Source organism: Macaca mulatta, chromosome 8, assembly GCF_049350105.2.
Source record: "Macaca mulatta isolate MMU2019108-1 chromosome 8, T2T-MMU8v2.0, whole genome shotgun sequence".
NCBI classification, from domain to species: Eukaryota; Metazoa; Chordata; class Mammalia; order Primates; family Cercopithecidae; genus Macaca; species Macaca mulatta.
Genome location: NC_133413.1, coordinates 844,116 through 856,192, shown reverse-complemented (window position 1 = coordinate 856,192; position 12,077 = coordinate 844,116).

Here is a 12,077-nt window from a genome sequence, read left to right as displayed (position 1 = left end):
CTGGGTAGCAGCGTCTTCGGCCCCACACGGTGTGACGCGCGCTAGGGCTCCGCGTTAGCGTGGAGTCAGAGGCGTAGCAGCCGTTGGGCCCAGGGCCGGAGGGGCCTGGACCGGGCAGGGTCCTGCCCTGGACACCGCGCCGGCGGCTGCTCCGCACGGGTACATTGCGTTCCTATTTTCAACCTGTCCTGCACCAGGGTCTTGCCCTGGACACCGCGCCGGCCGCTGCTCCGCACGGGTTCATTGCGTTCCTATTTCAACCTGTCCTGCACCGCATCTGAGATGATTTATAAATTCGGTACCTTTGGGACAGGCGTGGATGATCTGCCATAATTTGCTTCCGTTATTAATTTCTAAATGTATTGTAATACCACTATCTAAAAGTATTTTTTATTTGAAATATATTTTTTTATATATATACATGCATATATTTATTTCTGAATCTTGTTTCCAGTACATATAATGAGGCTTGTAAAGTGGATACTGTTCAGGAGATAGGTGGATTTTGCTTTTAAGTAGTAAAGACTTAATTGGTTACTATTACTGGGGCTATTTAATAAGGATGTCTTTTTTTTTTTAACGAACATTAAAAACAGTAAGATTGGATTTCTGGATTTCATTAGCTTGATTTATATCTTAATTTGTGAAAAATGTAAGTTAACTCATTTTTATTTCCTTTGGAGATTCTGAAGTTTGTGCTACCGATGATTATTTCCAAAAAAGGCACACTTCTGGTTTTCCCAGAACTAATGCTAGCTTTTCCATCTTTTGAGTTTACTTGATATTAATGTTTGACCTCAAATCATGTTACATTTTGGAAGAAAACTTTCTCTTAGCCAGTGGAACATAAACCACCCTGGAGTTCATATAAAGGAGGGGTCCAAATGCCTCTGACAGTGTCATGTGTTAAAACTCATGACCAAACCCAAGGTCACATAGCTTTCTTTCTGTTTTATTCTAGAATTTGTATAGTTTTGTCACTGGAAAAGGGATCTTGTCCCAGACTCCAAGAATGTGTTTTTGGATCTCGCATTGGAAAGAATTTATGGCGAATCACAGAGTATAGTGAAGTTAAGGTAGTTTATTAGCGACTACTCAGCTACATAGCAGGGCGTCCTCAGAAAGTAAGAGGAGGAATGCACCTGTTTTAAAAAAATTATTTTTTGAGACGGAGTTTCACTCCTGTCACAATGGCATGATCTCGGCTCACTGCAGCCTCTGCTTCCTCGGTTCAAGGTTTCTCCTGCCTCAGCCTCCCAAGTAGTTGGGATTACAGGCGCGTGCCAACACGTCCGGCTAATTTTTTTGTATTTTTGGTAGAAACTGGGTTTCACCATGTTGGTCAGGCTGGTCTGGAACTCCTGGTCTCAAGTGATCTTCCCGCTTCAGCCTCCCAAAGTGCTGGGATAACAGGCATGTGCCACTGTGCCCGGGCTTAATGTTTGTTTATAAGGTTATTATGAATAGTATTGTCTTTTATAAAGGCTTGTGATCAGTTTGTGACAGGCTATGAGTATTGTTACTTCTCTATGTTACTGTGGATTTTAACAAGAATTTATGAGTGTATTATTACCTTTAAAGTAAAACTTATTTTTAAACTAAGAATGCTTTTTTGTTCTTAAAGTCCTGGTACATTTTTATAAGTTTTATGTCTTTATTTATTAACTTGTTCCCGCAACCATTAATATTTTATAACCAAAAGTACTCAACCCCCTAAATACATAATCCAACAAATTTAAGTTGTGTGTGTGTGAGGCAGGGTCTCACTCTGTCGCCCAGGCTGGAGTGGAGTGGTGTGATCATGGCGGGCTAACTGCAGCCTCGAACTCCTGGGCTCAAGCAATCCTCCCGCCTCAGCCTCCCGGGTAGCTGGGACTACAGGTACGTGCCACCATGCCAGCTAATTTTTGTGCTTTTTGTAGACATAGGGGTCTCACTGTTTGCCCAAGCTAGTCTTGGACTCCTGATCTCAAGTGATCTGCCCGCCTTGGCCTTCCAGAGTGCTGGGATTACAGATGTGAGCCACTGCGCCCTGCCCAGATTTAACTTTTTTAAAACCTTTATTTAAAATAAAGTCACTGTGGTTAAGAGGCCTCTGACAGTTTCGCGTTTTAAGTCTGAGGACTATGTTGAGTAAATTTTTGCATAAGTTGTAAAATGTGCATTCATGTTGATTTCATTTCCTATGGTTTCCAATTAATTGTGCCTTCTGCATTTTTAGAAACTCATGGGCTAGTGGGCTCTGTGTCAGTTTGCATTTCTAGAATGATAGCGCCGAACGCTCCATGCTGTCTTTAAGTGGTGCAGCGGGATGGGTAGCAGAGGGCGCGCGGCAGCCGACAGCGCAGTGAGCTCTAGGGCGCTGCAGTGCCCCCGGCCGCCAGCAGAGTGCGCGCGAGCCCGGCTTTTCTGAGCCTTGAGGAGCCGCGTGCTACCTCCTCGCCTGAGTCCTGCGAGAGCGGGAGCCGCGTTCTCCTCAGCACATACTGGGATACGCCCCTCGCTTTGGGACACCTCGAGCCCGCGTCCGTGGTGAATAAAATCCTTCCTTTTTCAGCCTTGGCTGCTGAGGTGCAGAGACCCTTCCTGTGGAAAATTAGAAACCAAAAGCCCCTGTGAATCCAGCACATTTGAGGTTCGTTCTCTGCACCCAAGGCGAGGCGGCCACGGAGCCAAGCCACGGTCTGGGAACAGAAATGTAGCCTCAGGAAAGCAACTGGAACATCCGCCACACTGATAATAACCCCCGTAGTACTAAGAACACTCCATCTGTGATGCTAGTGTTAGCACCCGTTGTATACAGAGATCACACCGTCAGGGTAACGTGACAGCTGCTGTCCAGATCCGACCCTAGGAACGCGGATGTGTCCCTCAGAGCGCACGTAACGCCCAGAATGCGGAGATGACATCGTGTGCCTAACGCCACACCTGTCACACTTATATAACCCCCGGAACACGCATCTGTCCCTCCGAGCACACACGTAACCACTGGAATGCCCGTGACACCGTCAGACTAACGCCACACCCGTCACACTCATATAACCCCCGGAACACGCATGTATCCCTGAGAGCGTACGTCCCGCCCAGGATGCGGCCATGGCCTTTGCAGCCCATACGAGAGCATCTGCAGCTCCCAGGATGGGACCCTCCGGCTCTCGCTGGGGCGCTGGGTTGACCATCTCTGCCGGACTGGGTTTGGGCTGGATTTGGCCTCTGTCATGAAACTTCATGTTGTTGTCTGTGCCTTACTGACGTGGTATTGACACAGTTGATTTAAGAAGCAGTTTACTTCCCAATAATGTCATACTTCTGGGAAACTTGCAACAGCAGTTAGTATGCCTTCTCTTTTCTCTCCAGTTCCCCAGTGGTTATTGCTGTGCCAGATTTACAGCTTCACAAAGAATACCTCCCTGTGTTTCACCAAAAGCAGGAACAGTCCTCCAGATGATCCCCACATAACCCCCAAATTAGGAAATATACGGTCTCTATGTGAAAGTCCAGTCCGCAGACCTATTTCACTTCATTGCCTGCCCCAGCTGGGAGAAAAATGTGTTTTCATGTGGGCCCAATTTCTTTTTCGGGAACTGTTCATGAGACTCAGTTTTCTGGTTGTTTTTTTTTTTGGTGGGTTTTTTTTTTTTTTTTTTTTTTTTTTTTGAGACAGAGTCTCTCTCTGTTGCCCAGGCTGGAGTGCAGTGGCTGGATCTCAGCTCACTGCAAGCTCCACCTCCCAGGTTCACGCCATTCTCCTGCCTCAGCCTCAGCCTGCCGAGTAGCTGGGACTACAGGCATCTGCCACCTCGCCCTGCTAGTTTTTTGTATTTTTTTAGTAGAGAAGGGGTTTCACCGTGTTAGCCAGGATGGTCTCGATCTCCTGACCTCGTGATCCGTCTCGGCCTCCCAAAGTGCTGGGATTACAGGCTTGAGCCACCGCGCCCGGCTGTTTTTTTTGTTTGTTTGTTTTTAAGACAGAGACTCACTCTGTCATCCAGGCTGGAGTGCAGTGGTGCCATCTTGGCTCATTGCAACCTCCCCCTCCCTTGTTCCAAGAGATTCTCCTGCCTTAGCTTCTGGAGTAGCTGTAATTACAGGCACCTACCACCATGCTCAGCTGAGCATGTATTTTTAGTAAAGATGGGATTTCACCATGTTGGCCAGGCTGGTCTTTAACTCCTGACCTCAGGTGATCCACTCGCCTCAGCATCCCAGAGTGCTGGGATTACAGGTGTGAACCACTGCATCTGGGCGACTCTCAGTTTTCACAGCCTTGGTAGATGTGAAGAGCAGAGATGACTCCAAGCTGGGTCTGCCCAGCGTTTCCTCCTAAACAGGTGCAGATCCTGCTTCCTAGTAGGAACACCCTGGCCTGATGCTGCACTCTCCTCACTGCGGCCCACCTGGAGGAGCACGTAACCATCCTACCACCACTGGCGATCTCACTTGGTAATGGCAAATATTCATTTACAATCACAAATTTCATCCTGTCAAGCTCTGGATTTAAGTTTGCTGATGATTTCCTCTGGCCTTAGAACCATGGCCTCCAGACCCTGAGTTCTCCTGCCTGCTGTCCTCTCCCATCCAGTCTGCTACAGCTGCCTGCATTCCCACTCATGGGGACATGGGCTCCCAGGTGTCTTGGGGATTTTGTGTGGGTTCCCCCAACCCATTCACCCATTGCCCACCCTGGTTTTTTAAGGCTTTGTTTAGATAAGTCCTTCAAGTCACAGCAGTTACGATATCTAAAAGTAGAAAAGTTAATAATGTGAATTTTTAAAGACAAAGCATTATTTATTAGATCATCTGTGAGATGACCCTCATTTTTTTTTTTTTTTTTTGGAGATAGAGTCTCCCTGTGTTACCCAGGCTGGAGTGCAGTGGCATGATCTTGGCTCACCACAACCTCCACCTCCCGGGTTCAAGCGATTCTCATGCCTCAGTCTCCTTAGTAGCTGGGACTACACACACCCGCCACCACGGCTGGCTAATTTTTGCATTTGTAGTGGAGACGGGGTTTCACCATGTTGGCAAGGCTGGTCTTGAACTCCTGACCTGACCTCCAGTGATCTGCCTGCCTTGGCCTCCTAAAGTGCTGGGATTACAGGCATGAGCCACCATGCCCAGCCACCCTCAATTTATAAATCAAGGAAATACTAGTTCCCTGGAACCAAAGTTCATGTTTGAAATAATTAGGAAAGAAAAATAAAATCTCGGTGCTGAAGGAAAGGCAAATCGCACAGTTGATTGTCAAAATTGCAGAAGAAGACTGGGCGCAGTGGCTCACTCCTGTAATCCCAGCACTTTGGGAGACTGAGGTGGGCAGATCACCTGAGGTCAGGAGTTCGAGACCAGCCTGGACAAGATGGTGAAATCCTGTCTCTACTAAAAATACAAAAATTAGCCTGGTGTGGCGGCATGCACCTGTAGTCCCGGCTACTTGTGAGGCTGAGGCAGGAGAATCGCTCGAACCCGGGAGGTGGAGGTTGTATTGAGCCGAGATCATGGCGCTGCATTACAGCCTGGGTGACAGAGTGAGACTCTGTTTAAAAAAAAAAAAAGAAATTTCAGAAGAATTTACTGGACAGACTATTACCTTGCTATATTCTCTAGCCCTGTGTTAGCAGTTGCAAGGTATTTTAGGTTTAAACACTTATATTTTTCTTTTTTCTTTTCTTTTTTTTTTTTTTTGAGACAGTCTCACTCTGTTGCCCAGGCTGGAGTGCAGTGGCACTATTTCTGCTCACTGCAAGCTCCGCCGTCTCCCAGGTTCATGCCATTCTCCTGCCTCAGCCTCCCAAGAAGCTGGGACTACAGGCACCCGCCACCACGTCTGGCTAACTTTTTTGTATTTTTAGTAAAGATGGGGTTTCACTATGTTTGCCAGGATGGTCTCGATCTCCTGACCTCGTGATCTGCCCGCCTCGGCCTCCCAAAGTGCTGGGATTACAAGTGTGAGCCACTGCGCCCGGCCTTAACACTTATATTTTATATAGTCATTTGGTATAGTTAACTATCAAAAAGTCCTGTCCACATCATGACAACCTATATGAAATTTGGAAACCTCTTCATCAATACAATGGAAAATTGGTAAAGTAAGTGTAGATATTTAAGCGGATGAATTATTAATATTTAAGTATTGAAATGGAATGTAATTATGTCATAGTTCTGGCATGGGACTTGGGGGGCTTCCTCCGTTGCCTCTTGCTGGATGGCAAATTCTTGGCATGTGGAGACTGAAGGATAAACTGTCACCTTCATTGGAAACCCTAGTCCAGAATGAAAGTCCTCATTTCAGGATATACCATTTCCTCCCATGCATTTTCTTTTTCTTTCTTTCTTTTTTTTTTTTGAGACGAGTCTTGCTCTGTCACCCAGGCTGGAGTGAAGTAGCCTGATATCGGCTCACTGCAACCTCCGTTGCCCGGGTTCAAGCAATTCTCCTGCCTCAGCCTCCTGAGTAGCTGGGGTTACAGGTGTGCACCACCACACTGGCTAATTTGTGTGTGTGTGTGTGTGTGTGTGTGTATATATATATATATATATATATATATATATTTTTTTTTTTTTTTTTTTTGGAGGCAGAGTTTTGCTTTTGTTGCCAAGGCTAGAGTGCGATGGTGCGATCTCGGCTCACCGCAACCTCTGCTTCCCAGGTTCAAGCGATTCTCCTGCCTAGGCCTCCCGAGTAGCTGAGATTACACGCATGCACCACCAAGCCCAGCCAATTTTGTATTTTCAGTAGAGATGGGGTTAGTCCATGTTGGTCAGGCTAGTCTCAAACTCCCAACCTCAAGTGCTCCGCCTGCCTCAGCCACCCAAAGTGCTGGGATTACAGGTGTGAGCCACAGAGCCTGGCGCTAATTTTTGTATTTTTACTAGAGAAAAGGTTTCGCCATATTGGCCAGGCTGGTCTCCAACTCCTGACCTCAAGTAATCCGTCTGCCTTAGCCACCCAAAGTGCTGGAATTCCAGGTGTAAGCCATCATACCTGGCCCTTTTTATTTTTTATTTTTTTTTGAGACAGGGTCTTGCACTGTTGCCCAGGCTGGAGTGTAGTGGTGCGATCTCAGCTTACTGCAACCTCCACATTCTGGGCTCAAGCAATCCTCCCACCTCAGCCTCCCTAGTACCTGGGACTGCAGCTGTGTGCCACCATGTCCAGCTAATTTTTGTATTAGTAGAGATGGGGTTTTGCTGTGTCATCCTGACTGGTCTTGAACTGGACTCAAGTGATCCACCTGCTTCAGTCTCCCAAAGTGCTGGGATTACAGGCATGAGCCACCTTGCCTGGCCTATTTTTAACTTTTTGATGAAATACCAAACTCTGTTACAAATAGGATGCACCATTTTATATTCCGCATACAGTATTTAATGGTTGTGATTTTTCTCCGACCTTGCCAACCCTTGTTATTTTACATTTATTGGATTATAGCCTTTCTAGTGTGTGTGAAGGAGTATCTGGTTGTGGTTTCAAGTTTGGATGGCCATAATGATAATGATATTGATCATCATTTCATGTGCTTCTTTGCCATTTGCATGTCTTTTTGGCAAAGTGTGTGTTCGACTCTTTCTCCATTTGTAATTTGCTTGTTCTTGTTGAGTTATACAAATTTTTTATATATTGTAGTTAACAGACCGTTGTTGGACATATAATGCGCAAATATTTTCTTCTTTTCTGTGGGTTGTCTTTTCTCTTCCTCTTTTTTTTTTTTTTAGGAGACTAAGTCTTGCTCTGTTTCCCAGGCTGGAGTGCAGTAGTGCGCTCTTGGCTCATCACAACCTGTGCCTCCTGGGTTCATGCGAGTAGCTGCGATTACAGGCATGGGACACCTTGCCTGGCTAATTTTTTGTGTTTTTGGTGGAGATGGGGTTTCTCCATGTTGGACATACTGTTCTCAAACTCATGATCTGAGATGAACCGCCTGCCTCTGCCTAGCAAAGTGCTGGGATTACAGGATTGAGCCACCATGCCCGGCCATTATTTATTTATTTATTTATTTATTTATTTATTTATTTATTTTATTTTTGAGACAGGGTCTTGCACTGTTGCCCAGGCTGGAGTAGTGGTGCCATATTGGCTTACTGCAACCTCCACATTCTGGGCTCAAGTGGTCCTGTCGCCTCAGCCTCCCTAGTAGCTGGGACTACAGGTGTGTGGCACCATGCCTGGCTAATTTTTGTATTTTTAGTAGAGACAGGGTTTTGCTATGTCCTTCTGCTGGTCTTGAACTCCTGCACTCAAGTGATCTGCCTGCTTCAGCCTCCCAAAGTGCTGGGATTACAGGCATGAGCCACCATGCCCATCATGTTTTTAACTTTGTGAAAAAATACCAAACTATGTTACAAATAGGCTCCACCATTTTATATTCCACATATAGTATTTAATGGTTGTGATTTCTCTCCAACCTTGCCAACACTTGTTACTTTACATTTGTTGGATTGTAGCCTTTCTAGTGTGTGTGAAAGAGTATTTGGTTGTGGTTTCAGTTTGGATGGCCATAATGATAATGATATTGATCATCTTTTCATGTGCTTGGTTTTCATTTGCATGTCTTTTTGGCAAAGTGTGTGTTCAACTCTTTCTCCATTTATAATTTGGTTGTTCTTGTGGTTGAGTTATACAAATTTTTTATATATTGTAGTCAACAGACCGTTGTTGGATATATAATGCGCAGATATTTTCTTGTTTTCTGTGGGTTGACTTTTCACTTTCTCTCTCTCTTTTTTTTTTTTTGGAGACTGAATCTTGCTTTGTTCCCCGGGCTGGAGTGTAGTGGTGCACTCTTGGCTCACCACAACCTCCGCCTCCTGGGTTCAAGTGATTCTTCTGCCTCAGCCTCCCGAGTAGCTGGGATTACAGGCATGTGCCACTACGCCCAGCTAATTTTGTATTTTTAGTCGAGATGGGGTTTGTTTTTGTTGGTCAGGCTGGTCTTGAACTCCCATTCTCAGTTGATCCTTCTGCCTCAGCCTCCAGAAGAGCTGGAATTACAGGCATGAGCCACTGCTCCCGGCCCTAATTTTTGTAATTTTAGTAGAGACAAGGTTTCGCCATGTTGGCCAGGCTGGTCTCCAACTCCTGACCTCAAGTGTTCCGTCTGCCTCAGACTCCCAAATTGCTGGGATTATAGGCGTGAGCCATCATACTCATTCTTTTTTTTTTTTTTTTAAGACAGGGTCTTGCACTGTTGCCCAGGTTGAAGTGTAGTGGTGCGATCTCAGCTTACTACAACCTCTACGTTCTGGACTCAAGCAGTCCTTCCGCCTCAGTCTCCCTAGTAGCTGGGACTGCAGCTGTGTGCAACCATTCCTGGCTAATTTTTGTATTATTAGTAGAGATGGGGTTTTGCTCTGTCATCCTGGCTGGTCTTGAACTCCTGGACTCAAGTGATCCTCCTGCCTCTGCCTCCCAAAGTGCTAGGATTGCAGGCGTGAACCACAGTGCACAGCCAACTTACTGGATAATGTCTTCTGATGCATAAAAGTTTTTAATTTTGAGGAAATTATTTCTTTTGTGGCTAGTGCTTTTGGTTTCAGATCTGCAACACCTTTGCCAAATCCAAGGTCATGAAGATATATCCGTTTTCTTCTAGAGTTTCTGTTTGTAACTCTTATATGTAGGGCTTTGAACCATTTTGAGTTACTTTTTCTGTGTTGTGAGGTAAGTTTCCAGTCACGGTACATTTTGTTACCTCTGACTGTAGGTAGTCAGATGCTAGCAGCGTTTGTTGAATTTAGTGGTCTTGGCTCATGTCAAAACTCAGTTGGCCGTAGAGGTATGGTTTTATTTCTGGACTGGACATTCAGTTCCATTGATTTATATTTGTCTCCTTATGCCAGTATTATGTTGTCTTGATTACTATTCCTTTGCAGTAATATTTGATAATGATAAATGTGAGCAACTAAGTGGGCTTTTGGTTTTCAGGAGTATTTTGGCTATTCAAGATCACTTGATATTTATACAAAGAGTTAGGGTCAGTCAGGGTTACAGTTGTTAGGTTTAGGGTTGCTAACATTAGGTTTGTTAGTGTTAGGGTTAGGGTTGTTAGATTTAGGGTTGTTAGGATTTTAGGGTTATGGTTTTAGAGATGGGATTGGGGTTAGTGTTAGCATTAGGATTGTGGTTGGGTTTGGGGTTGGATTTAGGGTTTGGGTTGGGGTTCTGTTAGGTTTAGGGCTAGGGTTAGGGTTAGGGTTTAGGGTTAGCGTTTAGGATTAGGGTTAGGGTTAGGGTTTAACGGTAGGGGTTAGGGTTAGGGTTTAGCAGTAGGGGTTAGGGTTAGGTTTAGTGGTTAGGGTCAAAAGAAAATCTTGAAAATCTTAAAAATCTCCAAAAATATTGGTGAGTAAAAAGCTTTAGCCTTCATATGAAGAAGATAAAAACTTGTTCCATTTTCCAGAAACACAGTTGTATTACAAATATAAAATGGGGTAAAGATAAAACCCAAGTCCTCTATATAAACTGGTGAATTTTGTATTCTTGTAATCACATTAGTCTGGGTTCCCCAGAAAGGCACAATCCATCGGATTTATGTAGATAGACAGATGAGAGAAGATTCATTAGGGAAACTGGTTCACATAATTATTGAGGCTGAGAAAGTCCACAATAGGCTGTCTCCAAGTTGGGGAACCAGGAAAGCTGGTAGCATTGCTCAGTCCATGTCCAAAGGGCTCAGAATCAGTTAAGCCAATGGTGTAACCCTCATTCTGAGGCCAAAGGCCTGAGACCCTGAAGTTCTGATGTCAAAGACAAGAGAAGGATGTTTCAGTTTCAGAAGGAGATAATTCACCTTTCCTCTTCCTTTTTGTTCTACTGGGCTCTCAAGCAATTGGATGGTGCCTTTTTAAGTCCATTTTTATACTGCTATGAAGAAGTACCTGAGTATAAGCAATTTGTAAAGAACAAAGAGGTTTAATGGGCTGACAGTTCCCCATGGCTGGAGGGGCCTCACAATCATGATGGAAGGGGAAGCAAAGATGTCTTTCTTCACATGGCAGCAGCAAGAATTGCTAAGTCAACGGGGAAAAGCCCCTTATAAAACCATCAGATCATGAGAACAGCATGGCAGTAACCACCACCATGATTCAATCGTACCCCACCAGGTCCCTCCCACAACATGTAGGGATCATAGGATCTACAATTCAGGATGAGATCTGCGTGGGGACACAGTCAAACCGTATCAATGCCCATCCACATTGGGTCAGAGTGGATCTTCCTTATCTCAGTGTCTTCCAGAAACACCCTCACAGCTATGTTAGTATCTCTTAATCCAATCAAGCAGACATCTACAATTAACTATCAGAATATTTATACCTGATTCGTGGCTAAAATTTCAGGATGAAAGCTATGAGATCTCTATTTGTGTTTGTATGTGTATTAATGTATGTTGTGTATATTTGATTTTTCTTAACTCTGGATAGCATTGCAAAATTCATTTATACAATCCTCTAGAAGTGCTCTATTCTAACTTGGCTTGGAAAAAAAAATCATTTATAAATAAATATTCCCCAAACTCCTAGAAATATAGGAACTGATCCAAATGTTTTTCAGGTTAACGTGATTTGGATAAAACTTAGTTAAATAAGATAAATTTAATATTTTTTGTGTAATAAAACAACTATGTCTTCAGAGTTATCACTATTAAATATAAAACAAACAAGTTTTTGTTTTTGTTTTTTTTTTTTCTTGAGATGTAGTCTTTCTCTGTCACCCAGGCTGGAGTGCAGTGGTGCGATCTTGGCTCACTGCAAGCTCCGCCTCCCAGATTTATGCCATTCTCCTGCCTCAGTCTCCCGAGTAACTGGGGCTACAGGTGCTTGCCACCACATCCGGCTAATTTTTTATTTATTTATTTTTTTAGTAGAGACAGGGTTCCACAGTGTTAGCCAGTATGGTGTTGATCTCCTGACCTTGTGATCCACCTGCCTCAGCCTCCCAAAGTGCTGGGATTACAGGAGTGAGCCACTGTGCCCGGTCCCTATAACAACTCTTGATGTCTGAGTGGGTTCTTACACAGTCATCTGTTGTAAGACTTTCTGATTCCTTTTTTTCCTTTGGTCATTATGAATAGGGCTTGTGT